This window comes from Berghia stephanieae, chromosome 14, assembly GCF_034508935.2.
Source record: "Berghia stephanieae isolate SIO BIC M18660-M18661 chromosome 14, UCSD_Bste_1.3, whole genome shotgun sequence".
In the NCBI taxonomy this organism is placed as follows: domain Eukaryota; kingdom Metazoa; phylum Mollusca; class Gastropoda; order Nudibranchia; family Aeolidiidae; genus Berghia; species Berghia stephanieae.
The window spans coordinates 13,948,917-13,976,798 of NC_088373.1; the positions used below are offsets into that span (position 1 = coordinate 13,948,917).

The window sequence follows — 27,882 nt, forward strand, 5'->3', positions numbered from 1 at the left end:
ATTGATTTATTTATATATTCATTTATTTGTTTGTTTTATTTAGTTATTTATTTACCTTTTAAACTTTAAAATCGCATGTGGATATTATTGTTTCCATTACTTTCATGATTTTGTAGACTGGTTTGTAAATGTTGACAAGTAAAATGTATGACATCTGAAACAATATTAAATAATGATGATGTATCAGAGAATTATGTATGAATATTGTTGTTGTTGCTTTCATGATTATTTTTGTCATTAACATTTCATTAGGCTATAAACTTTGTACATATATGATTCATTCAATCATGACCAATATTCAATTACCAGTATTCAGTACTAATAATAATAAAAATGAAAAGGTTTTTTTCATCTGTCACGAAAACATCATCTTCAAGATAATTTTTATGGCTTTGTCATTAAAGCAATCCAGTGATGACTTCAAGATCTATTAAAATTTGTCTTTTGGAACGCAATGAATTGGTGAGAAAATAACAAAACAGGGGATTGTTTTTCACTTTTCACGCACCAATGAATTTATTCTGCAATCGTTTAACATTTTTGCCAATGCATTATTATCAGCTATGTAGGTTACAATATAAAGCGTGACACTCCTATGTACTACGTCATAAGGCGACCCTCCTCTCTTTCACCTTCCCCCATGCTCCCTCCCCTCATCCCTTATCCCTACAATCTCGGAATTTTCCTGCTGCATGTGAATTGTTTTCTCTCTCGTTCAATTAAAACCAAGACTTCGGTCAGCTTGTTTATAGTTGGATGTGAATTGGTTTGAAACCAATACAATTCCGAGTTCCGATTCACCGTTTGATGAATCGCTTTATCGCAAGAGTCTTGCGGATAGCGAATGGGAGCGATCTATATTCATGTTTTCGTCCAACCGAGTCATCAATCACGTGATTTATTGCTGTCCAACGATTGGACTTTTCTGAACAAATATAAACACGCTGCTTTGTTTCTAAAAGTTGTAAACATACACATGCGTCAAGCTGAACACAATGACCAATCGTAATGTTAGATAGTTCAAAATCTATGAACACTTTTCACTATGTAGGTCACTTTGAGCACATTTTTGCAATGTGACCAATGACCTCGAGCACATGGAAAGTTAATATAGATAGAATGCGCTTGGCCAAGGAGTTCACAAGATTGCCATCCGGAGGTATAACGGACCAACACACAAAACTGTATGTATCTATGAACGTTTATAGTCAGGTTAATACAGTTCAGTGAGCATTACTCATAAACGCGGATGGCAAAAAACAATAACAAAGACACGAGTGACGTCATCTTCGAACTATCTAGAGATACTATGCGTTTGGCAAAGAAGCTCATAACATTGCCATCCGGAGGTATAACGGACCAACACACAAAACTGTATGTATCCATGAACGTTTATAGTCGGGTTAATACAGTTCAGTGAGCATTACTCATAAACGCGGATGGCAAAAAAAACAATAACCAAGACATGAGTGACGTCATTTTCGAACTATCTATTAAGGAGTAAATTTTTGACCAATCAAAACATGTAACTGATGACACACCTTCACACGTGCTCGGACAAGCATGGTTAGTTGATGTTGAACAATAACGTGAATGAAATCGACCTTTTTATGATCATTGTTATTGTTTTTACATCGTCAAATGGGCGACTAGTTATCACCGGAATTTATCGTTCTAATTATCAAAATGCATCGTCAAATGGGCGACTAGTTATCACCGAAATTTATCGTTCTAATTATCAAAATGCGTAAGTTTACACATAGATAGTTTTCTGTTTTGGTTTTTGTGATCGAGCGCTAGAACAGTGGGTATTTTACTTAGACACATACCATTTATAGTAAAACCTGTGAAGTTTGCCATGTTTACCAATCCTTGTCATTGTTTACAGTATGACGACTGTCCAAGAGGCGTGGTTATCCATGTGTCCATAGATAGTATGCGGATGACGTCACTCAGGCCTTTGTTATTGTTTTTGCCATCCGCGTTTGTGAGTTGTTCTCACTAAACTGTATTAACCAGACTATAAAAGTTCATGGTTACACAGAGTTGTGTGTTGGTCCGTTATAGATAGAATGCGCTTGGCCAAGGAGTTCACAACATTGCCATCCGGAAGTATAACGGACCAACACACAAATTCTGTGTAACCATGAACTTTTATAGTCTGGTTAATACAGTTTAGTGAGAACAACTCACAAACGCGGATGGCAAAAACAATAACAAAAGCCTGAGTGACATCATCTGCATACTATCTATACTTCCGGATGGCAATGTTGTGAACTCCTTGGCCAAGCGCATTCTATCTATAGAACACAGAAGACTATATCATGTAACTTAAACGTTAAAAATCTGATTTTATAAAAGATAGTGTGAAAACGAGTCACCCATCTGGCGGTATGAAAAAACAATCACAATTATCAGAGAGAGAGAGAGAGAGAGAGAGAGATATAGAGAGAGAGAGAGAGAGAGAGAGGTCGATTTCAGTCACATAAAAGACACGGTCTGATGAGCGCTCAAGAGCTAACTCGACTACATTTATAAAATAACCACGCCTCTCGGACAGTCGTCATAATGTAAACAATGGCAAAGATTAGTTAACAAACTCAATCAAACTCCACAGGTTTTACGATCGATGGTATGTGTCTCAATAAAATACCCATTGTTCAACGGTTTGATCAAGAGGAGTAACACAGAAAAATAGGTGTATGCTTTAACGGTTATAATCTGAACGGGAATATCGTGTGATAACTAGTCACCCAATTGGTGGTATAACAACAGTAACACTGATCAGAGAGAGGTCGATATCATTCACCTTATTGTTTATAAACAACCAACTATGTTTGTCCGAGCACGTGTAAAGGTGTGTCACAAGTTCTAGTTTTGATTGGTCAAAAATCACTGATTAATTGTTTATCAACAACCAGCCATGCTTGTCCGAGTTTGTGTGAGGGTGTGTCACAATTTGCATGTTTTGATTAGTCAAAAAACTACTTGCTAATTGGGGTTCAATAACCTTACCCAAGAAAAAGGAGTTAGAAAAACAAGCTCTTCTTAACAACTATAAATTGTTATTATGCCTTTAACAATAATGTATCGTCTAATAAAAGAAACCTTATAAAGAAAAACGTTCATTGGATCGTGACGAATGTGCCAATTTTCGGGCAGATAGTTGGTAAGAGGGAGGGGAGGGTGAATTGAAGATAGTAAATGTGTTATTTCTAAATAATTTTTTTAATGTTATGATGTACAAAAGAAATTTGAATAAGAAATATGTTGGTTGTATCGTAACGAACGTGACGATTTTCTTATAGTTGGTAAGGAGACGGTTAAATGGCCCTCATCTTGGCAAAAACTCTCAAACATGGGACTTAACCCCAGTGCCTTCTACCTATTTTCTCAATTTGATAGTACTCATCTTACACCCGAATACGGCGAGAAAATGTGAGTAAAGATCCATTTCCAAAGACTTAATTACGTATCACTCAGAGTGGGACTCAAACCCAGGACCTTCAGAAGGCGAGTGTCATATCACAAGACAACATAGCCGCACAAATAACTCGGATTATGTTTATATGGCTTTTTAGTATGGTGAAATGGGATTTCCAATTTATTTAACGAAGACAGACAATGTGGCGTTGTTTCTCTTGAATAACAAAACACGATGAATAGTTTTCAATTTAGCTATTCTAGAACATTCTTTTCCATAGATGGTTTATTTCGACGCAACACCGATTCTAGTTGTAAGGTAATATAAAGTATTAATTCTAATTATGCATTGAAAGAAGCTTAATTATTGTGATCCTAAGGCTGAACGGCTGGCTTTATTATTTTCTTTCATTTAACTTTTTCTCTCCGATTCGTCTCTTTGTTATGGTCTGATGAGCGCTAAATACAAGAGCAAATCCGACTACGTAATTTATAAAATAAATATATCGAGGGTTGTGTGCAAAACGAAGTTATGTGTCATTAAAAAGCAACTTTTCAGAAAAAAACAAAAAAAACTGTTTAAATCCATAATAATCATAACCCCGTTAAATATATTATTCATATAGAAAAAGTGCCGAGAAAAACGATGGTGGCCTTTTTGAGAAGATATTATATTGCTTGCAGTATGAGTTATTATAGTTACGATAGTTTGAAAGTAGTTTTTTGCAAGTAAGACTGTCGTATGAGGAGATAAGATATTTTGAAGAGAATAGAACAAAACTAAAACTATCGTAATTCGGAGTTACGAGAGTTTTTGTGCCATTATCACCGTTTAATAAACAGAAAAGTTGTGAGTTACGATACCTGAAACAAGTTCTAAGAGTTAATTAGATTAATTAATCCGGAGTTTATGCCAGTATTTAAGGCGAGAAACGAATCAGTAACAAGCATTATTGTACGTCTTCTCCTTCATATTCTCCCCATTTGCAATCTCCTCATATTCTCCCTCTTTTCTTCTTTCTACTCCTCTTCCTACTCTTCAGTATACCCATTCATTCCTGGGGAGCCAGATCCGTAGGGTAGTTCTTCTCTCGGATCTTCAACGCCTTCATTTGCATAATTGTCATACTCCCTCCATGTTGAAATTCTGTATACAGCTGCATGATCAGGGTTGATGCTTTCTTCTTTGATGAAGCTCTTTCTCGACTTTAGTATGTCGTTGGGTTGTGGTCATGGAGGGGGTGCGTTGGGTCCATATCCTGTTTATATTTCTGGACTTTGGAAGCGGTGGCTCTTCGAATGTGGGGAGTTGCAATGCCAGCCAGCCGATGGAGGACTGGAACTGCAGTCGGTTTCAAGTTGCCAGTAATGATCCGACAGGTATAATGTAGTTCAGGGTCAATCTGCTTTTCTTCTCATCCATTTCCACAAAAAGCGACGATTTAACATAAGGAATTTTATTATTGCAACTACTTTTGTGGTACGAGTTACCCTTACAACCTTTAATATCAGTTTCCTGTGATGTATTGCGTCATAGGCAGCTGTCAGGTCCACAAACACTGCCCCTGTAATTTGTATGTTCTCGTAGCCATCTTCGATATATTGTGTTAGGTTCAGGAGTTGGCCATAGCATGATCTTCCAGGGCAGGAACCAGTCTGGTCAAGTGCCAGAGGAGGAATATTGGTCTGTAGCGCTTACTGCTATTTGGGTCTTTTCCATGTTTAATTAATGCTATCACTCTTGCTTGCCGCCAAAGCTTTGGTATTGTGCACAATTCAACAAAGTTTGTAAAAGTTAGTAAGCACGTTTTTTGTTGAGGGACCGAAATGCTTTATTATTTCTGCGGTGATGTCGTCTAGACCATTCGCTTTACAGGGTTTGGAGTGTTCAAGGGCTGATACCAAATATTCGATGCAGAAAGGGTCTCCTTCCTGTTTACTTCCTTGGGCGATCTTTTCCATTTCCCAATTTCATTTCCTTAAGTTTTCCCTTTTCTCTATGTCTTGGTTTTCCATTTTTGATAAGTTGGTTTGCTACATCGTCTGGTGTCACCGCTGCAACAATGGTTTGTTTGTTACTTTCTGTATTTAGTTTTTTCATAGGTGACCAGGATTTCTTGCTGTTGTGGGTCATGTTTGTGCTGGTTATTGTCATGGTCTCAAGTGAGTAAAGAGCTACTCGACTATGCATAAAGATATATGTAGAATGAGGCCCCAGAATTTACTAGTTACTATAAATGAAAAACAATTAACGATTTGTTTAAGATGAAATAAAAAGAAAGATGAAATTTAATTAAAAGAGATAAATAGTGATTGTGGTAGTTACAAATAGAAATGTGAATATATTACGTAACTTATGATAATATGTCAGGTTCGTAAGTTTACGTTTCCAGGCAGTTGACAGGCTTGGATAATATATTCCTCTGATAACAGGATCGGGCTCGTAAAGTTCCACTTCCAGGCAATTGGTAAGGGGTTATTGTATAGTTCTTCGACAGCGGGCTCAGGTTTGATCCTTGAAGATTATACAGTCAAAGGTAAAAGCTCCGGCGTCTTGATGGTGGAGATATAATATCCACAAAGTCCCAAAAGATAAAAATCTTCCAGTATATATCTGCATAGATTGTAGAGAGAAGTGAGTGTAGAATGTTAGACCTATCAGCTTTTATAATAAGTGGCTACGTGACAGAATGTAGAACGAAAAGTATTCACTAATTAGAAATTAATTTGAGGGAAAGCTATAAAAGGAAAGACGATCTAATATTAGAAGGTAAAGTTTATCTAAGCCTACCGAAATATAACTGGAGTGAGTTGAATTCAGTTCTTAATAAAAAAAAATTTAATAAGATAATTGTGAACAACCTTTACTCTGACAGTTATCATTTCCTTCCATCTTTCTGACTTTGTTTCGGCAATGGAAGTCATTAAGGTCTCTCCAAGTTGGCCAATTTCTTCAGCAAATGGATTTGTTCCGTAAGCCTCCACATACTGTTTATAAAGTTCCGTGCTGTCTTGCTGTATGCATGGTATATACGATTTCCTGCAGCCTCTAGGCATGTGTTTTTTGGAAATTCTCCATAAAAACTTCTGGAATGGTTGTAGTTTTTGGGAACTGGATCGATGATTTTGATACTTTCATTTATGTCTGATGAGAATTTTTCCCAGTTTGCCTTCCGAAAATTGAATATGGGTAGAGGTTTGCTCTGGCGGGTGTCTAGTGACTGGTCCTACTCAATGGTAATAGGTCTGGGTTGAAATCTTGGTATATGGTTGCCGACAGATTTCTGAAAGGTTTGGAGATGTCTGGAAGACACAATTGCATGGTCTAGGTCATAGCCTCTTCTCCAACGAGCGCTTGAAAATGATTGTTTGTCTTTTTCGTCATGCAGGAGTATCAGATCACATTGATCAGCCCATTCCTCAACAGTATCTCCAGCTTCGTTGTTATCAGTGTATCCCCATTTGGTGCTGTGGCTGTTAAAGTCACCAATCACAATCATTGGTTTCTCAATAGTGGCCGCTTGATTGGCGTTGGTAGAGGTTTGTAGACATATTATATCACATTGAAGTGTCTGCTTTCGGTTCTGAGAATGTCCACCTTATTTACTGTCTGTATATCACTATTGAATTGTCTTTGACATATATAGAACTACCGTGAATATCGCTGCCATGATGTATTAGGTGAATGCCAGGTGCGTCTCTTGCTTGTAGACGAAGTATGCTTGCCTTGAGGTTGGACAGTAATTCTATCTTTGTTGATGACAGTCCTTCTGCGTTGAAGCTAACGATCCTGAAGTTGTCCAAGGTGAGGGCCGAGGGGCTATCCTTTTACCACCCTGACCGTGAAAGAGTTGTTCTCGGTGTTTTGCGTGTTGTAGCAATCGGTCTCTAGCGAGGGATTCCGGATACGCGTGCTACTTCTCCCCGATGAGATGATGATAAAAACGGAGTTCACTTCCAGACAGAGTGTAGTTACAGCTATTTCCGATAGGCCCCGGTTTGATAAATTCTTGACCATAAAGTAGTTTGGTGGCAAAGGAAGCTCCAGCGTCTTGATGGTTGAAATCAAAAATAGTGAAGTGATCCACAAAGTCCTGAGAGCAAGGTGTAAATCACGAGAATATAAGTAACTCGAAGGTGTGCTATTTTACGCCGTTTAAGGCGTAAGTTCTTGTGAGAACTGACGTTTGAAGATTATATCAATCATCTTTGATAATAATTGGCTATGTGACAAGATTGGAAGAGAAGTATTCACTACTTTGAAAGGAATTCAAAGAAATGTCTATTAAAGAAAGGACTGGTAGTCTAAAATTAGAAAATAATTTTTTTTTCGAAGTCTACCAAAATATACATTGGAGTGAGATGAATTAACTCTGTTGTCATATGTGTGTTAAAATTTAGAAAAATAAAGATGGATCACTGTTTTGTGACATTCATGATATTTTTTAATATTTTGATCTTGCTCCAATTTATACAGCCCTGTATTTTATAGATCTGCTGATAGAATATATTCATCATTAGAACGAAAAATTGAATCAAGAGATTTGTAGTGCAGCGTATCATCTTGTTACCATTAAGACGATTTTCAACCTGGCCAGTGAATTAATACATTTTTATAGTCGCAAAATTCTTATCTTCCGACCCACATTACCTCACCCAACTCAGGTATTAATGAATACATGGCTCTAGTTACTGACGGATATTGCTAGATTGTTGGTACAAAAAGGAGCTCAAGGGGTGACTTACAGTGTACGAAATGGAAATTTAGTTCCAATGTGTGAATATAAACGGAGCAATGAGAAGCCTTTAGAGAATGGCGAATTCCTGACAATTCATATATAAATATTCTTTTTAACTTAATTCATGTAATATATAGACGGTCTACCAAGCAAAGTAATCCTTTAAAACAACTTTACCTTGGTCATCACCCTTGGATAAATTCACAGTTTTGATACGTCTTGAGGTGGAAGCATTATTTTCAAAGAACTTTGTTAATTTCTATAGTGTAACGTCCACAAAACAAGCCCAAGGCTCTATATTAATGATGAAACATCCAACGTGTTTATCTTATATGGTTCAAACAGAACTAATTCTTTAAAATAGCAAGTCTCTATTATACAGTAGTATATTTTTATACCTAAAATATCATTCTAATCAGTTTTGTTTTATTAATAAATCTTCTTTTTTATCGACTGGACCAAGAAAGCACACATGTTAACACTTACATCTGAATTTTAAAACATTTTAACTTTTTCGTTATCGAATTACATTTACATTGTCTTATCATTAAGTTTACTTATTTGCAGGTCTGATACCCCAAGCTGTTGTGGGCTCATTGTTGTAATGGACATTTTATCAAAACCGAAGCATAATATTGTCCATAGCAACAATGTTAAAACTAGCCCGTAATTGAGTTCGAATATCAGACCTGCAAATATGTGCAACTAGACCTAACAGCGTTGATAAAAATGTAACCGATTTCCTCAAATTTGTTATTTTAATGTTCAAAACACACTACAGGATTGGCAAGTCACAAGTGAATAGTCACTTATCTATAATCGTTATCATGGTTCTCGGTTTGTCTTTGTATTATATACTTTTTAACTAAGTTCTTGCATTTTTTTATTCTACTATTCTGAAATTGAAAACAAAGAAAACCTTTCATTAAAACCATCGACCCATTTTAGTTTTTCTTTTATCCTCTTTCATATTTCTGCCACAAACAAGGGCGGATACGGTTGTTGGTAAGTTAGTACAACCTCAATAGGAAACAAAAGTCGTGTGATGTCACAAAACACACTGGTTATGTAAATCAACTCTTCAGGAGGACTGGATGCACGTAGATTATGTAAATGATCTTCTACTCTCAGAGTGATGACGTCATAATATATCTAATTATATGCTAATCGTCATTAAAAAAAATAATTGAGCTTTATATAGCGCAATATCCACTAAATGTGCTCATAGCGCTTTACAAGGGGTCCCTGGTCAACAGCAACATTTAACATGGAGGACGGGACATGACGCCTGTTTGGCGATAATACAATTTTTCGGACAAAGACAACGCTGTTACCGGTCAGGTACTCATTTTACACTTGAGTACGGTGAGAGAATATGAGTAAAGAGCCTTTTCCAAGGACTCAACTACGCGCCGATTGCGAGGCTCGAACTCAGGACCTTCCGTTCCGAAATCGAGTGTCATACCACTAGACCACATAGCCGCACAATCCATCCTCTCTCTTTTATGTCTCGTAATCCTTAGAATCTGCCTCTACATGCTAAAAATACTAATAATAGTCATGCTACGTTATGATTCAATATGTAACCTATTTACTATCAACCGAAGGATTGGATGCATGTACACTTTCAAGGATTTTGGAACCGGAAAATTAGAAGGTGTGACGGCACAACTTTTCTGCTCTATTTAAATCGAATGCATGAAAATAAAGAAACTCCTCTATTACTAACGATAGAGTGACTCTGTATAGTATTACTTAGCTTTTAGTTATAAAACGCACAGTATCCACCAACCGCATATAACGTACCAGACCATATGTTTATTGTCTGCTTAATGCTTTATAACATATTATGGTATAGGGCGAAACAGGATGATATCCTTTGAATGCCCTTAATATTAAATTGATTGAAAGATTATAATAATGATACACGTGGTAAAGATAGTGTATCAACTTAAATGTACTCGTGTATGTGTGATCTACAAACATATATCTTTAAACTTGACATGCAAAGCACACACACATACACACACACACACACACACACACACACACTCATACATCCATACATATAGAAGATATCCATAATAAGGTAACAATGCATAATATTTACATCCAAGATTGAAAGGCATGTCAACAGCAGTGCAAACAGGCATCATTCGTCATAAATATATCTTATCTTATAAATCTTATAATTCCCTGTCTACTAACACCGTGAAATAATCCATAGATTTGCATTCTTTGTTTCAAATTTCAAATTGTTCCATTTCTGGACAATACGAATACCGAACCAGTTTGATTTATGTTTGTTTTGCATCTAGTGACAAAAATCTTAAACTTGTCCCCTCTAGTAGAAGTAATATTAGAATATGAAAAAAGTCAGAAAAGTCTATCCTGTCCAGACCATATACCAATCTATAAACCTGAATTAAATACCCACGAATTCTTCTATATTTCAAACTTGGTAAGTCAAGAAATTCTAACCTTTCCTTATAAGATAAATACTGTATGGCATAAATCTTTTTGGTAGCTCTCCTCTGTACTCTTTCAAGACTAATAGATTGGCTTTTATATAATGGGCTCCAGATGCAATTTCCGTATTCTAGAATTGGTCGTACTAGCCATTTATACAAATACAAAAATATGGTTTTAGCAAGTCTTATAAAGGTTCTATATATTATTCCCATCAATCTGTTTGCACGGCTTATACAATTATCAATATCTACATCAAAATTAAAAAATGAATCAAAAGTAACTCCCACATCCTTTTCATACGGCACAACGGAAAGTAGACTTGACATAGAAGTATCGGTAAAATAATTATGACATGGATTATTTTGTCCAATATGTAATACTTTACATTTCGAAACATTAAAACCCAAAAGCCATGTTGTAGACAATTTAAAAAGTGAAAATATATCATTTTGTAGAATGTCATAATGCTCAGTTGTACTATAGATCTTCGTATCGTTTGCAGATTTTATTCACCTTAACAACGCCATTATCACATTATCTCATTCGTCTATAGTGTTTCATTCAGCCTGTTTTGTTGATAAAGGGGAAACCCGAAACGTCCACATTATCTGTTTCCATTCATTAAATTGAAGCTTACATTCAATTAAATATTAAAGCAATAGTTAATTTTAACCTGAGACAAAAGATTAGCAAAATTGAATATTATCCATCATTGATCTTATGATCTTATACGATCTATTTCATTTGGAATAAATTTATTTTTAGTGTCTTCTTTTCCTTTCACTTGTGTTTGTATCTTTTATTTTATTTCTGTTTTGTTCTTCTTGTTGTGGTTTTTGTTGTCGTTGTTTTTTTTTTTTTAGTTTTTGATATTTTAAATATTTCCTTTAAAAATTTTTCATTGATGAATTTTTGAAACTCCATTTTGTTTGTTAACGTTTTCCTCATTTTTTTTATGTGTGTGTCTGTGTGTGTGTGGGGGGAGGGTAACTTTTTATTGATAAAAAAAATCAATCTTTGTTTTCAAACAAATAAACACAATACATATTTCATTGTATATAACATGAATAAACTTCTAGTGTTGACCGAGTAAGCTACACATCAAGAACAATGATATCTGATCAGTGTGGCAATTGTAGAATCCATCCATGGTCATCTTTTGGCAAAGCGGGCTTTATCTGCTGGATATGGTTGTATTTCTCTGAGGAGACCTTCCACTGACTGTCATAAAGCTGCGTTGGATGATCAAAAAAGTTGCTCTTCCATCACTCATTGATCGGGGAAACAGAATCCAGTTGTCCGTTTTGTTCAGTTTAAACAGAAATATTTCCATCTTGTTCACAACGAAGTGCTCTTAGGTCAGTCGCGGACAGTTGGGGACTCCTACCATCATTCATGGCCTGATTGTGTTTAAAGGTGTTACTTTTAAATTGAGCTTTTATATAGTGCAAAATCCACTAAACGTGCTCAAAACGCTTTGCAAAGGGTCCCTGGACAACGGCAACACTTAACATGTAGGACGGGATATGGCGCCAATCAGCCGATATTACATTTTTTTCCGACAGACACAGCGCTGTTTACGTCCAGTTACTCATTTTACACTGAGTATGGTGAGAGAATGTAAGTAAAGAGCCTTTTCCAAGGACTCAACTATCCTTGGAAAAGACTCTTTACTCACATTCTCTCGCCATACTCAAATGTAAAATGAGCACCTGGCCGTTAACAGCTATGTATCTGTCGGGGAAAAATTATAATATAATATCTCTTTATGCCATGTTCCGTCCTACTTTATTCTTGCTGGTGGCCAGGGACCCTTTGTAAATTGCTTCTTGCACTTTTAGAGGATATTGCATTATTTCATTTTTTTATTCTTTTTGTTATTTTTCCATACACCACCTACATATTTTAAGGACAACATCTTTCTATATTCTCGACGACGGCCAAAGTTTTTCTTAAAATAGTGATGGGGGAGAACAGGTGGTCGGGTATTCATTTCTAAAATCATTAAATCATTATTTCGTACGTCTGCTAGTAAAGCATCTGAACCATAACTGGAATATAATGGGTTTTGATCCCAGCCGCAACGTGCTTTAGAAATTGATAATTCAGGAGCCGCGACATTAATGAATGCCCAAAATGATTATAATGTATTATATGCAAGTCATAGAGTCCATTGTCACTATAACCCCATAAAATGTGAAACAAATTATTGAGGTTCATGATCACTATCATCATCATCATCATCATCATCATCATCATCATCATCATCATCATCATAATCATCATCATCATCATCATCATCATTATCACAACTTCTACCAACACCACCATCACCATCACCACCACCGCCAACATCATCATCATCATCATCATCATCATCATCATCATCATCATCATCATCATCAGCATCATCATCATCATCATAATCATTATCATCATCATCATCATCATCATCATCATCATCATCATCAGCATCATCATCATCATCATAATCATTATCATCATCGTCATCATCATCATCAAGACCGTCATCATCTGGAAGCATACCAGCTTGTCACAGGCCCACTTTGTCACAGACTCAGTTTGTCACAGACCCACTTTGTCACAGACCCAGTTTGTCACAGACCCAGTTTGTCACAGACCCACTTTGTCACACACCCAGTTTGTCACAGACCCACTTTGTCTTTTTATACAATTTAATCGCTTACAAATTACAAAATCTCAAATAGCTGGTTATATAACTTTTACAGACGATATTGACACCATTTTTAATAGTAAAAATATATCAATATGGCAATGTAACGTCGAAAAAATATAATGGAATTCTTAAGGTATTCAAATAGAATAAACCTTAAATGTACAAAACTTCAGGCATAATAAAATACAAACAACAACACAAATAATAATAATAATAATAATAATAATAATAATAATAATAATAATAATAATAATAATAATAATAATAATATCAATAATAATAATAATAATAATAATAATAATATAATAATAATAATAATAATAATAATAATAATAATAATAATAATAATAATAATAATAATAATAATAATAATAATAATAATAATAATAATAATAATAATAATAATAATAATAATAATAATGTTAATAACAGTAATAATAGTAATAATAATAATAATAATAATAATAATAATAATAATAATAATAATAATAATAATGGTAATAATGATAAGAAAGATAATAATAATAATAATAATAATAATAATAATAATAATAATAATAATAATAATAATAATAATAATAATAATATAATAATAATAATAATAATAATTATAATAATAAATGGCATTTAACCGGCTCTAACCGCTTGACAGTGATAGAAAACAAACCATAGACACGTTTGATGGAAACGTGATACGAATTCAATTTAACAACAACAAAATATGATAATAGTATTGCAATATCATGACCTAAAAAGATAAAACTGTAAGCGAGATTTGAAAGTTGACAACGAATCCGAGCATACGTGTGATGGGAGAGACTTCCAGAAAATGGGGGGGGGGGGGGTGAAACGTGAAAAGATTGTTCACCTATTTTACGCAATAGCTTAGGTTTGACAAGGATTGATAGGTCATTGCTTGACCGCAAGTTTCTATTGGGGAAATATATGTTTAAAAGGTCTTTAATATAGGAGGGACTCAAGTACATATCTTATAGGCAACTCTTTTTTCCACAAAAGCCAATGTAACTCACGGAGAATGAGAGTTGCTGACGGGTATTTTTGGTTATTGTGCACAATGAGTCTGGCTGCGTTATTTTGAGATAGTTACAATAGTCCAATTTAGATAAAACAAGACAATTAATTAAAAATTCTGCTATATGCTTCTGTATTGAATGACGAATGGGTTTTTTGTTTTGTTTTTTTATTTCAATATCCATAGATTGTATGGTGTTATTCACGTGGCTTGTCATGGAAAGATCTTTATCAATGATGACGCCAAGGGTTTTTCCTTTATTTGAAAATTCCATTGTGCTATTTCCGAGAATATTAGGTGATTTATTTGCATGTTTAAGGATAATCGGCTTTCCACACATTAAAATCTCAATTTTACTATCATTTAATTTTAACTTGTTATGTTACATCTAAGATTTTATCTCATTAAAACAGCTCGAAATTCGTTGTATTTTTTATTGTTGTCTTCCAGGCACGAAATGTGTTCTTGAATAATTCATGATGAATCGTAAGGCCTGATGTTTTCAGTAGTCTTTCTGTTCTCCGACACTTCGTTTTAGCTTCTTTAAAGTCATACGTCCACCACGGAGCATACTTGCGGTTGGTGACCGTCGTTGTATGGAATGGCGCATGTTTGTCAAGTGTTTCGATGAGACAACTATCCCACTGGTCTGGAGAAATCATTGAATTATGAGTAAGTATTGTTTCTAAATCGCCTCTGAAATTGTCCAAATTAATCCCTTTGATGTGATGGTGGCTTCTTGGCATGGTTTTGAAACGTCAAGATTGAAAGAAATGAGGGAGTGGTCCAAAAAGGGGAGATAATCGACGATGGTCTCTGCTTCGTTACCCATGGGTACCCAACTCAGTCTCTGGTTCACTCCCCAGATGATGATGATTGATGATGACGACGATGATGATGATAATGATGATGATGATGATGATGATGATGATGATGATGATGATGATGATGATATTAATGATGATGATGATATGATGATGATAATGATGATGATGACGATGATGATGATGATGATGATGATTATAGTAATTATTATAATATTAATTATGAATATGATGATGATAGTGTATATATTTTTTTTATTTAAAGAGTGTATGCAAGTATATCGGCGTGTTCATATCATTTAACGCGTGCAGTCGAGTCCATCGGGGTTCATTTGTTCACAATATTTTTTAAAAAAATGATTCACCACAATAAATGAGCTAAGCTAGTCGCTTGCTATTTGCTGAAGCAAGAAATACTTGCTTGTTTAATCGTTTTATAAAATCCTTTTGATTTTAAACCCTCTAATCATTTCCATTATAGTTACTGGATTCAATGCCAGAATAATATTATAGGAATGATGATATTTTCATCAGGTGTGGTTGCTTGAAGTTTGAAGAAATATATATAACAATTTTCAAACGGAATGGAAACTTGAATTTAATTAACAAATTCAGATAATGTTGCCATTTCGGGTTTTCCCTTGGTAAAAAAAAACACGTTGAAAGAAACACTTTTGGAATGAATTTCATTTTTTAAATAAAATACTCATTAACGTACTGGGTCTGCAATTTTGTGATTTGCTTTTATTAGTTTTCTTTATAATAGGTAAATTACATTGGCAAATGTCCAGTCTTATAGTATATGATAAACTGACAGAGATCTATGACAGGGGATGGGTTCTTTGTGTTGAGACACTGAGAAGAAAGACGTTCGAGAACAATCATTTATTTTATCTTCTTCTTTTCAGTCCTCATCCCACAGCGGGTATGAACTACCGATAAAACTTTTCCATTCTCCTCTATCGTTGGCCAGTCTTTCCATTTCTTGCCAGCGCATTCCAGACCTCTCCAGCTCTACTAGGAAGTCTTTATCATCACCATCATCATCATCATCATCATCATCATCATCATCATCATCATCATCATCATCATTATTATTATTATTATTATTATTATTATTATTATTATTATCATTATCATTATTATCGGATACATTGTCAAACGTGTGGCTTAATATTAATCCTCTGGTTTGAGAGTCTTTTGATAACAGCACACCCATTTTAATCAAATGAAATTTAAAGGAAGAGATCTCATACTGACATCTTATTTACGTGTTTAAAAAAAATTAAAATACATTAACATAAAGCAGACCAGAACATTATACGTAATTGTGCATCTATTCTAATATTTTGTCTATAGATCAAGTGCCGAGCCAACACAAAGGAGGGTTTTGCTTTTTCAGAATTTATTCAACACGGCATAGAAATATTTAAAAGGTATATTATTTCCTACCAGCCAAGCGTTCAAGGCGACGTTCTTTAACTTTTCTATTTAGATCTGATATAGAAAGACTAAGCATGACACCACTTGATATTTCTGTAACCACCAGTTGGATGGTTGGATATATCCCTCCTCTCTCTCTCTCTCTCTCTCTCTCTCTCTCTTTCTTTCTCTCTCTCTCTTTCTTCTCTCTCTCTCTCTCTTTCTTCTCTCTTCTCTTTCTTCTCTCTCTTCCCTTTCTTCTCTCTCTTCTCTTTCTTCTCTCTCTTCTCCCCCCCCCCCCTTCTTTCTGCCATTGCGTGTGTGTGTGTGTGTGTGTGTGTGTGTGTGTGTGTGTGTGTGTGTATTTGTGTGTACAAGAGAGAGAGAGAGAGAAAGGGGGGGGGGAGATGACGGGGGATTGGGTGGGGGGGGGGGGGGCACAGAGAGGAATGCTGGTCTATATGAATGCAATAAAATTAATATATAAAGTGTTGCTATTGGTTCTTGGTTGTATATTTTTACATGTTTTTACATTTGCATATATATATATATATATATATATATATATAATATATATATATATATATATATATATATATATATATATATATATATATATATCTTGTCGCCATAGATTCTCAACTTTGTGTTTATACATTTTTATGCATACCACGTCTGTATACGAATTTCCATTTTTTTTTTTTTTTGGATGAATAAAGTATATATTATATTATATATCATTATATTATATTATTAAGAGAGGTCAGGTCCGTATAAATGTTATGCGTTTACATAGAATAAAACATATGCTTGCCAGCACACATACTATATTATGTGCCCTTAAACGTTTATATCTGATTTATAGAGCTTACAAAATTTACATTTCTCCGGTCTTCGTTATTATTTTCAAACAGCCTTTCGTGATTTATTTATTACTATACTAAAATATATCAACCAGACAATAGACGCTAAAAGTCACACACAGTTGGTGTGTTGGTATGTTTAAATTTGCTGGCGGATGTTGCAATTATAGTATATTTACACGAATAGAATCAATATTTGAGTGAAACCTATTCACTTAACGTGATGTCTAAAATCAATAACAGAGTGCCGTATCAATGCTATGCGCTTAGCTAAAATAATTATAACATCCGCCAGCCGGTTATATCATACCACCAGCACACAAAATTATGTGTAGCATTGTATTAGGAATAATCCGCACCGGGGACTGATTCCGACGACCCGGCACTTCCGTCCTCTGCCGTCTTCCGGATAAAGACGTCGGGCACGGACAAAATACTAAGAATAAAGAACCGCTAGACCTACCCATACCAAGGTCGAAATTTTAAAAACGGCAGAAGACGTCGGGTGCTTGGTATGGGTGGGTCTAGCGGCTCTTCTCTTTATTCTTAGTATTTTGTCCTTGTTGTACCACTTCATCCGGAAGACAGCAGAGGACGGCAGTGCCGGGTCGTCGGAGTCAATCTCCGGTGTGGGTTAGCCCTTAATCATACTATAAAAGTTTAAGGTTACACATAGTTTTGTTTGTTGGTATGTTCTATCCGGCTGGCAATGTTGTGAACTTATTGGATAAACGTACAGCATCTATCTAATCTGAGAAATACAATTTAGTGAGAACTACTCATAACATGACTTCCTAAGACAATAACAAAGACCTGAGTGACATCAATTTCTTTCCCGCTACATACAATGTATTGATTTTTTAAAAAGACTGGTCAGAGTGTATGTATGTATGTTTGCGTGAATACATTAACAACATGCAAGTGTGCTTTGTAGAGATAGTTCATAAACGATAGAGACTATTGGCTTGAAAGATAACATGATCCTGAGATTTTAATCAAAGTGATTAAGTATTTGTAACATAAACCGTTTAATCTCCTGCTTAAGAACTTTAATAGAGGCAAGCAATTTTTATTTCAAAAATAAATTATTTCATTTAAAAAAGATACAACGATTTCAAAATCTCGAAGACATCCTATTTTTGATGGTATTAATGGCTTACCGTACAGTAATTAGTTTCGCTCGATTGTGTCGTAGTGTTGTTGGAAGATAGATGAAACATGTGGTTTGAAGCCTGTATGGACCACTTTGACACATGTAGAGGATATACGCCTTGAATTGGTTTGATGTGGATGCAAGAAAGACTGCAAGACACGAGACAAGTGTGCAATGGCCCTCTTTCCCTTCATAACTCTTAGTGGAGGAGACTGCAGACAAGAATAACGGCCACACCTGAGTTTAATAAGCATAATTATGTATTATTATCCCTTATATGTGGGGGCGAAGAGGCCGACTGGTTAAGGCATTGCACTGTGACCCGGAAGGTCCCGGGTTCGAGCCCCGCTTCAGGCACTTTCGTTTGTTTTTTCCTTGGGCAAGATTATTAACCCCCAATTTGCTCACTTGGACCACTAGGTGTTCATCCGACATCTTGTTTGATGAATTATCTATATTCCTTCGTGGAATGCCTAGGTGACGATATGATGTCGTGGCGGAAGGGTATAATTTTTTAAAAATATATTACTTCAGGCTTCCCCAGTCTTTTAGGCCCACATCCGGTTTCTAGAGGTCACTTTATGTGTAGATTAAATCACTTCCCCAGTCTTTTAGACCCACATCCGGTTTCTAGAGGTCACTTTATGAGTAGATTAAATCACTTCCCCAGTCTTTTAGACCCACATCCGGTTTCTAGAGGTCACTTTATGAGTAGATTAAATCACTTCCCCAGTCTTTTAGACCCACATCCGGTTTCTAGAGGTCACTTTATGTGTAGATTAAATCACTTCCCCAGTCTTTTAGACCCACATCCGGTTTCTAGAGGTCACTTTATGTGTAGATTAAATCACTTCCCCAGTCTTTTAGGCCCACATCCGGTTTCTAGAGGTCACTTTATGTGTAGATTAAATCACTTCCCCAGTCTTTTAGGCCCACATCCGGTTTCTAGAGGTCACTTTATGTGTAGATTAAATCACTTCCCCAGTCTTTTAGGCCCACATCCGGTTTCTAGAGGTCACTTTATGTGTAGATTAAATCACTTCCTGTAGCTCTAAAGCCAATCCAGGTGAGTAACAAGTTATGAGAAAATCGGACGATTCACTTATCTATCATGCCTACTTCAAAATTCTAAGGTCACTTCCGGTTTTGATTACATACGACCTTATAAAATTTCAATTGAAAAAGGGAGTCCTGGGTAATAGATACCTAGATAACCACGCCTCTTTTTAAATGCTTTTAGTTTTGTTATGTTTTTTATTGGTTTCCTTCTATTATCTATTTGCTTAATTATTTTCAGAAATGCATTAGTTGATGGCAATACCAATATAAATTTCCAGAAATGGATAGATAAAGTTCATCCTATCTGATCTTTTCTTATCTTATAATGTAAACAATGACAGTGATTGGTAAACACAGGAAACTACACAGGTTTTTCTATCGATGGTATGTGTTTAAGTAAAATACCCACTGTTCTACCGCTTGATGAATAGAACCAACACAGAAAATTATGTGTAAACTTAAACGTTAATAGTAGGCTCGAGAAAATCATGTGGCAACTAGATAGTGACCCATTTGGCGGCCAAAAAACACCAATAACAATGATCAGAGAGAGAGAGAGAGAGAGAGAGAGAGAGAGAGAGAGAGAGAGAGGGCGATTTCATTCACATTATTGTTTATATTCAACCATGTTTGTCCGAGCACGTGTGAAGGTGTATCACAACTGTCCACTAGAACAATGTTAATTCAAGCCAGGGACTAAGGGAAGTCGACACCAGTGAGGGGTGAGCCTGGGACTATGGGAAGACTACAAGCCCTTACAGAGAGAACGTCAACATAGCATTGCTCATGCCTCTCTCTGATCAACTGAGGATATCTATCGTTTGGTTAATGAGACGTCACTTTTAAAATGTTATAATATACATACTTTTATAAAATAACAATATAACCAATAAACTTATTTTGATGAAAAGTTCACAGTTAAATCGTGTCTCAGCGATCTTTTAGCCTGAGTCTGAGTTACCGAACCGTGAAGTCTTTGATTTCACGGCGGGTAATCTCAATCTTGGGTGCATTCCTTATTATATTTCATTCTTTGCAATACATCACTGTGAATTTTTCATCAAAATAAGTTTATTGGTTAAGTGATTTCTCAAATATAATTAGTGATATCTAATTAACCACACGATATATTACTTCCTCAGTTGATAAGAGAGACGCATGCGCAATGCTATGTTGACGTTCTCTCTGTAAGGGCATGTGGGGAAAGTATATCAAAGGGAAATTAACCTGAGACAATGGGAGATGGATACGAGTGGGAAACGAGCGGAAACGACCGGAAGCAACCAGAAACGACCGGAAAGAAGATTCATTCTGTGGAGAGTGAACACGAGAGAGATTATATTAGGTTGAAACCAGAGAGGAGTGAACCTGGGACTATGGGAAGTGGACACATTGAATGGAACGAGACCAGGACTCAGATATTTTGAATCCAGGGGAGAAAAAACTTAGGACTATGGAAGGTGGATATCAGTGTCGACTGAAGCTAGGAATATGGGAGGTGGACACCATTGGGAATAAACTTGGGATTATGGGAAGTAGATACCAGAGGAAAATGAATCTGGGACTACGGGAGATATCGGAAAAAAAGAAGTAACATTCTGGGTTCACTCGCCACTGGTGTCCAAACCCCATATTCCCGGCTTCACTCTCCACTAGTATCTACATTTCGTAGTCCCAGGTTCTTTTCCCATTGGTGCCCACCTCCTATAGCGCTGACTTCAATTCCCACTGGTAAACATCTCCCATAGTCCCGGGTTAATTTCCCTCTGATATCCACCTTTTAGAGTCCAAAGTTCATTCCTCACTGGTGTCCACTTACCTGAGTCGCTGGATAACTCCCCACTACTGTCCACTGCTCGTAAATTTATACGGTTTCGGTAGGTTTCGGAAAAAAAGCACACTTCTGTGTTCACTCCCTACTGGTGTCCACCTAACATACTCCCGGTTTCACTCTCCAGTCCCAGTTCATTCTTCATTGGCGCCCTCCTTCTATAGTCTCAGGATCATTCTCCTCTGATGCCCACCTCCCATAGTCCGGCTTCAATTCCCACTGGTATCCGTCTTCCATAGTCTGAGGTTCATTTTCCTCTAATATCCTCTTCCCATAGCCCCAGGTTCACTTCTCACTGGTGTACACTTCCCCTGAGTCCAAGGTTCACTCCCCACTGCTGTTAACTTCCCATAATTTTGGTCGGTTATGTCGGGTATCGTCGGGTTTTGGTTGGTTTTGTAAATAAGGAAACACCCGTTTTGTGTGTTGGTGCGTTTATATCCGGCTGGCGGATGTTGTTAGTATTTTACCTCAGCGCATAGCATCAATACACAATCTTGTTTCTGGTTATTTCCCCTCGTTTCCCACTTGTATCCATCTCCCATATCTGGAGGTTCACTACCCTCTGATATCCTCCTCCCATAGTCCCAGGTTCACTCCCCACTGGTGTACACTTCACTGGGTGAGTCCCTGGTTCACTCCCACTGCTGCCAACTTTCCATTACCTTCGTCAGTTTCGTCGTTTCCGCTCGTTTCCGCTCGATTCCGCTCGTGTCTGGTCGTTTCCGGTATTACGTAGCACCCATAAATTATTAACTTTTGCAAAATGGAGCAAATGGAAATCAGCACACATGATGGACTTCATCAGTTTGTATGCTTACAGGATTGCTCAATGCCACAAGTCTTTGCCTCATTGATGATGCCAGCTGATGGACTGTTTGTGCTGGTCTATCATTTTATATTACATTTAGTCTGTCGAACAGTTCATCCGATTATGTACAGCAATCTTGTTTTAATAATAATAATAATAATAATAATAATAATAATAATAATAATAATAATAATAATAATAATAATAATAATAATAATAATAATAATAATAATAATAATGATAATAATAATGATGATGATAACAATAATAATAATAATAATACTAATAATAATAATAATAATAAATGGCACTTATATAGCGCTTTACCCTGTTGGCACAGGCTCTAAGCGATCTACAGTGATATAAAACAAAACATAGTAAGACAAGTTTGATGGAAACGTGATATGAATTCAATTTAATAACAACAAAATATGATAATAGTATTGCAACATTATGACGTAAAAAGATAAAACTGTAAGCGAGATTTGAAAGTTGTCAACGAATCCGAGCATCTCACGTGTGATGGGAGAGTTCCAATAATGGGGGGGGGGCGAAAATTGTAAAGATTGTTCACCTATTTTACGCAATGGCTTAGGTTTGACAAGGATTGATTGGTCATTGCTTGACCGCAAGTTTCTATTGGGGACATATATGTTTAGAAGGTCTTTAATATAGGAGGGACTGTTGGTGCTCAAGGATTTGTAGACAACAGTACAAATCTTTTAGGAAACTCTAATTTCCACCAGAAGCCAATGTAACTCACGGAGAAGGAGAGTTGATGACGGGCATTATTGGTAATTGCGTACAATGAGTCTGGCTGCGTTATTTTGAGCAACCTGAAGTTTACTCATTTTATCTTTAGCTAAATTCGCCCAAAGTGAGTTACAATAGTCTAATTTAGATAAAACAAGGGAATTGATTAAAAGTTCCGCTATATGTTTCGGTATTAAATGACAAATTTTGCTTATTTTTCTCATTTCTATGTACACAGATTGTATGGTGTTATTTACGTGGCTTGTCATCAAAAGATCTTTATCAATGATGACGCCAAGGTTTTTTGCTTTATTTGAAAATTCTATTGTGCTATTTCCGAGGGTAAAAGGTGATGTATTTGCCTGTTTAAGGATACTCGGCCTTCCACACATTAAAATCTCGTTTTACTATCATTTAATTTTATCTTGTTATGGTACATCCAAGATTTCATCTCATTATAACAGTTCGGAATTCGTTGTATTAAGAATTGTAAATTGCTTAAGGGTACTGAATCATAAATTTGCGTATCATCTGCATAAAAATGATGACGCAGATTGAGTCTGGATATCGCACTAGAAAGGGGCTGCATATATACAGTAAAAAGGACAGGGCCAAGAACAGAGCCTTGTGGCACTCCAAAGTTTAGTCAAACTTGTTCTGACTGAACACCATTCCCCACGACATTCTGCCGTCGATCCTGTAAATATGATGTAAACCATTTGTGACCCTCCGCCTCGAAATGGTATTAAGTCGTTTTTTTTTTTTCAATTTTGGGTTTTTGGTAATCAATCATAGCTTATTTTATCCTTTAAAATTTGATAGCAAATTTATAAAATTCTGATTATTTATTGTCGAGATATGACCGTTTGAAGTAGAGAGAGTGTAAAAACCAAGTTTTGAGAAAATCGACTTTGAAGTGAGGCACCGTTTTCACGCACAGTCAAATCAATGGGCAATGATAACTCCTTAGATACGGGCATCGAAAATTTGATGAGAATAGTAAAATTTGGCAAGAGCTTAAAATATACATTTAATAATGTACCTACAAATTTTTGAAATAATCCAATTATTGCTTTTGTAGTTATTTATTATTATGTAAGATGTCCTTAAAATAAATAAAACATCCAAAAGAAATGCGACAATTTTATGACATTGCTCACTTTTGAAGAATTTTTGATATTTAAATAAAGAATCAATGAGATGAGAATTATTGATATGGTTTTTGTCTTATATAATATAAGAAATACGATTTCAAAATGTCAAAAGTTAACTAAGAGTTTATCATTTCAAAGTACAGTTTGAAACTACGTGAAGCCGGGTGGGCAGGGAAAGATATATCACGAAATAGGATGAGAGAGGAAGAGTAAGAATGAGAGAGAGTAAAACACACACACACACACACACACACACATACGTGCGCGCGTGTGTGTATGTGTGTGTGAGAGAGAGGGAGAGAGAGAGAGAGAGAGAGAGAGAGAGAGAGAAAACGAAAAAGAGAAGCGAGAAGGGGAGGGGAGAGAGACTACTTGTGCATTAAGAGAGCGGGAGGGAAATATAGTAAAGATTGAAGCCTGTATAAGTATATATATATATATATATATATATATATATATATATATATATATATATATGTGTGTGTGTGTGTGTGTGTGTGTGTGTTTGTATGTGTGAAAGAAACAAAAGGGAGACGAAGAGAGTGAGGTAGGCATGAAGAAAGGGATGGAGGCTGAGCAAAGAATTGTAGGGATATTTTAAGAAAGCATTTTGTTTATATCTATCTCCATCTATCTATCTATCTATCTATCTATCTATCTATCTATCTATCTATCTATTTATCTATCTATCTATCTATCTATCTATCTATTTATCTATCTATCTACCTATCTATTTATCCATTAACAGGTCTGTCTCTCTGTCTGTTTATCCATACATTTAACTTTTTCCTCTCTCCTTTTCATCTTTCTATCTATCTATCTCCATCTATCTATCTATCTATCTATCTATCTATCTATCTATCTATCTCCATCTATCTATCTATCTATCTATCTATCTATCTATCTATCTATCTACCTATCTATTTATCCATTTACAGGTCTGTCTCTCTGTCTGTTTATCCATACATTTAACTTTTTTTCATTTTTTAGTTAGGTTGGGAAATTCCACACCCATTTTTTCAAATTATTGTCATAAAGTTTCTATTGATGAGGTGATCACACAAACAAGAAACAAATATCCCACAGCCATTCACACTTGGATTCTGTACAAATAACATTTAAAAAAAGAATTTCTTTATTCGGGTTTCAACATTTTGGGGGAATTCCACACCCATCATGACAAGTATGCAAAAACGAGAATGACACAATTAGGAACAATAATTAACGTCTAAAATGAAAACAGCAACAATCTTTGTAGACTGTGACATGAGACCAATAGGCCTGGGTGGGGGTCCCGATAGCTCAGTTGGCAGAACACTCGATTCACAATCAAAGGGAAGGAGATCGATCCCAGGTGCAGTCTCGCGATTTGAGTAAGCAATAAATATCTTCTCCCATTCTGCTGAATAACGAACTGTTCGCCTGTTTAGGTTGTATAATTTGGCAGCACATTTGCAGCCCATCCCTCCAGATATAAGGAAATCGACCGCTGTCACCATATCTGCGACACCGTATTTTCGTGTAATTCGTCACCCTGATTAGCCAATCTCTATAGAAAAAGGAGAAAAACGTGAACATAAATCTCTTCTAGATCCGGCTTTAAAGCATGGGCAGACATAAGTAATTTATGCAGGCCCACAATACGGCTTATTATTCAAACAGGAATAATAGGCTACACACTTCCAAGACTTTTGGATTATATGATATTCTAAGAAAAATAAAAGTATACAAAAAAATTGCATAAGGATATATCTATTTACTTGAAATGATAGTTGGGGTCTTTATTTGTAAAATAAAACCATTGACATAGGATTTTGATTAAATATTGTAAAAGAGTAAGCTTATGCAAGAAATTTACGCAGGAGTTTTGAAAAAAAAACATGATCATATAACACGGTAAATATTAGAAAGAACAATGGGGGTAGCTGGAGGAGATTGCATTTATGCTCGGTTGTGTCCACAACTCAGGGGATACGTATAAAACTTAGGGGTTTTGGTTGTTATACATAAAATGCGTCATTTATCAAAGAACTTTTATGTCATAAGAGGCGGGGTTTGATAGTAATGTTCGAGAAAATTCTTGTTATTTTTAACATGAGCATGATTCGGTATTACTTGAAAGAGGCAGGTTTTGAATATTAATTTGGGATGTCAAAAATCAGTAGCAGTGGCCAAAAAGAATTGTGGGATAGTTTACGATAGGGTTCAAAACAGGGTGTTTCTATTCTATATGTCATTCTTTTATTCTGCATTTGACTTCTTTGATTCTTTTATTCTGTATTCGACTCGACTATGAGCTGCACATGTTAACTTTTGTGCTCACCATCATTGATTGAATTTTACAGACCTAGAAAATAGTCAACGCATATTGAAAATGGTTACATAGGCAAAATGAATTTACATTTGGATTGATTTTACGGATTTGGAATTTATGAAACTGATTGAACTATGACTATGCTATTTGATTTGGATTCGGGATTTATCATAACTAATAAAACAGTAAGAAGTGAAACTTGGGATCTGGACTTTTATTTGAATGTCTTGATGTTGTACATTTAATTATCATCATCGGCTCTTGAACTCTTTGGTCATTATTAACATCTACAACACAACGCAAAGAAATATCATTACCATCTATCATAAAAACACTATACGATCACAAGCCATTACATATGTGTGCAAATACGCCACAATATTTTCACACAAAAAAGTCACAAGAAATTCGAAATTTGTAGGGTGTGGAATTTCCCTGAGATTTATAAATCTAAAATAGGCACTTAAGGCATCTAGAACATGTCTGGGGGTAATTTTACATGTCTGATGAATGATTAAGCATTTCTAGCTTGTGCTTCAAAGTTGAATAAAATTTAACAATATTTTGCAATATTTGAAAACATTGAGTGTTGCACTTACCTTCAATGGGCTTTTAAAAGCTTGAAGTTGATATAATGAATGTGGGTGTGGAATTACCCCGAGTGTGTAATCGGCCCACCTTACCAATGCAGCTAGACAAAGAAATAATAGCACTTGGTGTGTATCAAAATGCACAAAGACACACATATGTAACACACACATGCTGGCGTCATGACCCATCGCCCGGGCATTTTAATGGCCGATAGGCGCATGTGATGACCGTTGACCAATCAGAATCATTCATTTGTAATGTTGTCAGGGAAACCTTGACTTGTTTACAGTTTTTAAAGTTCATTATTGGTTGAACCATGAAATTGTGGAAATAGTCATCCTTTCTCTGAGATAGATAAAGACACGTGGTATGTTACACGCTATTGGACTGAGGAAAAGACTCAGTCTTACTAAGCCTTCGAAAGGGTGGCTATCTGAGAGAAAGTCAACTCTCGTTTTGAATGTTTCACTGATAGTTGCATTTTTTAACTTGAAATTTATTTAACTTATTGTCAATGTTTATGTTGAATTGTTATGTTTTCATGTGGAAACATATTTGTAGTTTCTGAAACAACCAAAAACTCAAATTTGATAATTTTGACCATTTCCACTTTAAACCCGTTTTCTTCGTTTTCCAAATCGCGACTTAATACCGCTTCGAGGCGTAGGGTCACATTTAAGGGCAATTCCCTTTACGCAAATGCATTTTCTAGTCTTCTTAACAAAATGTCAGGGCCAATGGT

The 27,882-nt window shown here is 35.7% G+C and overlaps 1 protein-coding gene across 3 annotated transcripts in view; it reads right to left on the bottom strand.

The window, feature by feature from the left end:
* The window catches only part of LOC144960110 (uncharacterized), a 97,954-nt gene extending 88,965 nt beyond the window's left edge, over positions 1-8,989 (bottom strand). Inside the window, exons 1-2 of one of the 3 annotated variants that reach the window (XM_078893077.1) lie at positions 8,852-8,989; positions 8,340-8,615 (exon numbers count right to left, since the gene is read on the bottom strand). The gene's annotated coding sequence lies outside the window, so the exon portion shown is untranslated. Of the gene's footprint in view, positions 1-8,339; positions 8,616-8,697; positions 8,717-8,851 lie in introns of those variants that run through there. The other 2 variants (XM_078893078.1, XM_078893076.1) reach the window with 2 other exon arrangements.
* Between the last annotated feature and the right edge of the window lie 18,893 nt (positions 8,990-27,882).